Genomic DNA, 6,000 nt, shown 5'->3' on the forward strand with positions numbered 1-6,000 from the left:
TCAGAACTTACACTAGAAGGAATAATGCTAACTTTCTTTAAAGAATGTTTTATTTGATAATAATCATAGTACAAAATATGATATTCCTTACAAGTATAAATGAAATGTCATATACTACCATAATGAAAACAAGGATTTTGTGGCTTAAACCTAACAGACTGACTCTTAACTCCTGACTTAGAAGGTAAGGAGTTTATATTCTTATTCTTCCTGCAAAAAGAAGCCAGATGATTAGAATATCCACAGTTATAGCATTTCTTTCTAGGAGCATTAGGAACAGGCATATAATTATTGTTTTTATTCACACCTTCCTTTCCATTCCTATTTTTCCTACGTGGTTTTACCTTGTTTACATTCTTAATCTCTTTCAGCTTATACTTAAGCTACTTCTTTGTCATTAAGCCTATGTCAACTTCAATTGGCTTATCCTATTTCAATTTGTCAGAAGTTGACTCTGCCTTAACTTCTGTCTCAGTTTCTTTCATCTTTTCAGAATCAGACTTTACAGATTTAGCTACAAACTTAACAGGATTTACCTTTGGCTTATTAGTCTGTTTAACAATAATTGGCTTAGTTTGTTCAGTTCCTGTTTCACTTTTATCATCTCCATAACCTAAGCCCTCTTTCCAGTTTCCACTACTTAGTAAATTCTGAGTTGTTCTGCCAGAGTTAGTCCAAGTCCTGATAATCTCTCTTTCCTTTTCTAACTCAATTTTTAGAGATTGATTCAATTTTAACACTTCATCTCTAACATAAAAAGCATCATCTCTTTCTTTCTGAGTTTGATGGAACATAACTAACTCATTTTCTAAATAGTCATTCCTTTTCTTAAAAGCCATATTTTCAGAAGTTAACCTATCACATGTTAAAGTCTGATCTCTATAGCTAATGAATATGGTTTTAAGATAATATCTCAACTCAATAATATCATCAGTATGAAAAGCATAAGTTGTTTGAGGTACCTTTAACTTAGTAGCTTCAGAACTGCTATCAGCATTTGCCATCAAGGCATAGTTCACCTCATTTTCAGAATCTGAAGTGTCTGTCCAGCTTTTCTTCTTTGAGACAAGTGCCTTACCTTTATCACTTTTTCCTTTCTTTCAATCAGGAGATATGTGGCCTTTCTCACCACAATTGTAGCATTTAACATTTGAGTAATCTCCTCTGTCAGACTTTCCAGCTTTGCCTTCAGATTTTCTGAATCCCTTCTTATCAGAACTTCCACTTTTCCTGGAAAACTTCTTTCCCCTTCTGAATTTCCTGTAGGCTATCTTTGTGAGACCCTTCACCATAAGAGCACACAATTTCTTCATCTCTTGATCAGCATCCATCTCAGATAGACTTTCAGTTTCTAAATCCTCATCACTATCACAACTTGATGACTCAGTATCAGAATTTGTGATGAGAGCCTTTCCTTTGCCTTTCTTTGAGACAACCACTTTGGGGGATTCCTCCTCAGCCTTAAGAGCAACTGTTCTTGACTTTCTCCCATGCCTCTTGCTTCTTTGATCCATCTCAAGTTCATGAGTTTTGAGCATACCATAAATTTCATCAAGAGCATAGTTGTCTCTTATAGTAGTTGCCTTCAAATCCCAACTTTCAGGAAGAGCTAAAAGGAATTTAAGATTAGTATCTTCAAGATCATATTCCTTATCCACCAGTGACAGATCATTCGTGATTTTGACAAATTTGTCATATAAACCAGTTAATGGCTCATCAGGTTTTGAGTCAAAGTGCTCATACTCTTGAATGAGTATAGTCCTCCTGTTCTTCTTAATTAAGTCAGTTCCCTGGCATCTTATCTCCAAGGCATCCCAGATCTCCTTTGCAGTCTTGCAGTTAATTACCCTATTTAACATGACATTATCAATGGAACTATGCAGCAAATGCCTTACCTTTGCATCCTTGGCAATAGATGAGATATCTTCAGCTGTATATTCACTTTTCTCCTTTGGTACAGTCTGTGCTGGCTGATCTGTAACTACAACAGAGAGCTTGGTTGGCTTATGTGGTCCTTCATTAATTCTGTCAAGGTATTCTGGATCTGTAGCTTCCAGAAACATAGTCATCCTCACTTTCCATATGGGATACTCAGAAGGTTTCATAATTGGAAACCCTAATAGTCTCATATCGATTATGGATTTGAGTCTTTGGAGTTTCTTCAGTTTTGGTGGGCTTGGTTGGAGTTTTCTCTTCTTCAGACATGATTATTTTGGATCTTTACTGTATATGTGTTAACAGATTTTCTCTGATACCACTTGTCAGGTCACACCACACTGTAGAAGGGGGTTGAATACAGTGTATACTACAATCAAATCGAATTAAGAACACAATTATAAAACACAAAATAATCTTATTAATAAAACAGTATTACAATGGAACCGTTCTCTCGCTGTGATGAACAAATATCACAAGAGCTGCTAGGGTTACAATGAATAATATTCTCGATTAAGATAACACTTATAGTGTAAACCCTATGCTGTATTTATATAGACACACATTTACAAGATAATCTTCTAATCGATATAGAATATAAGTCTGCATCCTAAAATATATCAACTAGTTATCTTTTCCTCCAAGTATTCTATTCTTCATAGAATTCTTCTCCATGCATATCTCTTCTTGTGTTTGTCTTAATCTTCTTTCCTTCAATCAGCCGCCTTCCTTATCTGAAAGTCTTCTTAAGTTCTGATATTATCTCCTGATAAATATCTTCTGATATCTTAAGTTCTGATAACTTAAATTCTGATATATTAAGTTCTGACTCCAGTATAAGTACTGATTTCCAGTTAAGTCCTGATTTGTCCTGTTAGTCAAGATCTGAAAACTAAACACAAATCACTATTAGACATGACATCACAAATATATCTAACACCATGTTGTACAGTATTGAAGAAAGGAAGAATGTTAGTTGTATTGATTCTGTAAAATGATTACAAAATTACAGAAGGAAGAATGTACAAGCTCTGCTATTTATACCTTAATCTATTGAAATTATACAAGCGCGGGAAAATATGCTATGGAAACTAACTAACTCCTGAGCTATACATGACTAGACTGATGATCTGTAATGCCTACAATAGTACAATTAGTACAATTTTTATGAGAAATTATGAGATAGGGATTCGAACTTGGTTTGATGATCAATTTGGCATTCCTCATGGTTCTATTCCAGTGCGTTTCTTGGGGTTCCCTTAATTTCCTCAAAACTTAACATTAATGACTATATGCCTTTGGTGGAACGCATCACTAAATGAATCAGAACTTAACACTCCTCTTCATAGATCAGGACATGGCATATATAGATCAGATCAAAGCTTTCGGTGGTTTCTTGGAACCACTTGGTCTGACACAAATTGAAGGTAGAACGATACGCACATCATTAATGGTTATCTTGCTTGGGACGTCTATCAATGCTGCACATGCTGGCTTCTTTTGGGTTAGATGTAATTCCGCATTACTTTCTTTGTATTGGTATAGAAACTAATGATCATCTCTTTGCGCAATGCCCTTATAGTGGAAGTGTTTTACATAATATGTCATAAACACTGCATCTTCCTTTAGCAGGTGACTCATGGTTGGACATTCTGCATTCTTGTGGCCATATAAAAAAATTTGCTCATTGAAGCTTAGGCCTACTGAGTTTACAGGTTTACAGTTATCATGTTTGTAGAGAAAGGAACACGAGAGCTCATAACAATTTTGGACTGATTAAACTTCTTGATGGCATTCTGGTCGATATTAAAACCAGAGCTAACTCCTCTACTTAGTTTAGGAAATTAGATTGTATAGGGACTTTTGTATATGGTTAGGTAAACCCTCTTGAGTATCCTCTTTTGCTTTCTATCTTCGATCTAAGTTTTTATATAAATTATAGATAGTTCCCTCCATGGCATGTGATAGAGTAAAGGTCAATCCCTGTATATTTTTTATTAGTCTTATATATATATATATATGTGCAATTGAGCAAAAAAAACATATCTTAGAGTTCTCATCATGTTAACCCGTGCAATATAATATGTTTGATATTAATTAATATTTTTTTAATTTTAGATATAAATGTAACTAGTGGTATTTGTATGTATAAATAATATTAATTTTGAATATATTATTCGTAATCTTGGATACCCAAAAAGTACATGATCTGATTCAAAATCCGGCGGATTTGGATTTGGATAACCTAAAAATATTTAAATTAGATATGGATTTTACAATACCCGATCTGAACACGACTCGTTGCCATCCCTAGGATTTATATATACTTGTTATTATATTACACAAGATTGCTTTTGTATTTATGTTATTCATGATACTTTTTTCAAAACTTAAATAAAGATCATTCGTTCGTCAAAACAATATACACTATTCATCTCGACTAACATAAAATTATAATATAGGTAGGGGTTAAAATAAATTTTAAATCAAATTAAGTATTATTAGTTGAATTTATTCGGCATAATAGATTTCAGACTAAAATAAAATAATAACTATTATTGATTCCATTAAAAAAATTATGTTATTCGGTTAAAAAATTGTGTTATTGAACTGGTAATTCATCGATCAGAATTATAGTATCGGGCTAAAAATAAAATAATATTTACTATTCATCTAGTCTAAAAATTTATAGAACGAATTCACGGTATAAGATAAATAAAATCAAAAATAAATTCGACCAGTTAAAATAAATAATATATACTATTTAGTTAAAAAAAATGTTTATCTGTCTTTAAACAAAATTAAAATTAAACTAAATGTAATTAGTTGGATTTGAAATGTATAAAGGGTCTTCATATAATATATTTATGTTAGATATATTAGATAATGTCATGGCTAATATGATTTATGTTTAGTTTTCAGATCTTACTTAATAGGACAAATCAGTACTTAACTGGGAATCAGTACTTATACTGGAAGTCAGGACTTAAGGATATCAGTACTTATATTATCAGGAGATAATCATCAAAAGTTGGATATCAGAACTTAAGTGCTAAAGGACGATTAGATAAGGAAAGTAGCTGATTAAAGGAAAGAAGATCGAGATAAACATAAGAAGAGATATGCATGAAGAAGGAGTTCCGTGAAGAATGGAATACTTGGAAGAAAAGATATCTGATTGATATATTTTAGGAAGCAGAATTATATTCCATATCAATTAGCGATTATCTTGTAACTGTGTAGTATATAAACACAGACATAGGGTTTACACTATAAGTGTTATCATATTCGAGAAGATTATTCATTGTAACTCTAGCAGCTCTCGTGATATTTGTTCATCACTGAGAGGTAACAGTTCCATACTGTAACAGAGTTTATTGTTTCAATAAAGTTTGTTTTCTGTTACTTAAGATATTAAAGTTCGATTTGATTGTATTATACACTGTATTCACCCCCTCTACAGTGTGTGTGACCTAACAAGTGGTATCAGAGCCTATCTATTAACACACATACAGTTAAAGATCCAAACACAATCATGTCTGACGCAGAAACTCCAACTAAGCCTACCAAAACTGAAGAACCTCCAAAGACACAAATTCAAAGTCGGTATGAAACCATTAGAGTTCCCATACTGAGACCATCTGAATATGCCATATGGAAGGTGAGGATGACCATGTTTCTGGAAGCTACAGATCCAGAATATCTTGATAGAATCAAGGAAGGGCCTCACAAACCAACCAAGCTCGCAGTTGCAGTTGCAGGTGAAGCAGCAAAAACCGTAACAAAGGAAAAGAGTGATTATACTGCTGAAGATATCGCATCAATTGCTAAGGATGCTAAGGTACGACACTTACTGCATAGTGCCATTGATAATGTAATGTCAAACAGGGTAATTAACTGCAAGACTGCTAAAGAGATATGGGATGCTCTAGAAACAAGGTGTCAGGGAACTGATACGATTAAAAAGAACAGGAAGACAATACTCACTCAAGAGTATGAACACTTTGATTCAAAGGCTAATGAATCATTGACTGATTTATATGATAGATTTGTCAAACTCTTGAA

Source organism: Apium graveolens, chromosome 2 (genome assembly GCF_009905375.1).
Source record: "Apium graveolens cultivar Ventura chromosome 2, ASM990537v1, whole genome shotgun sequence".
NCBI lineage: Eukaryota > Viridiplantae > Streptophyta > Magnoliopsida > Apiales > Apiaceae > Apium > Apium graveolens.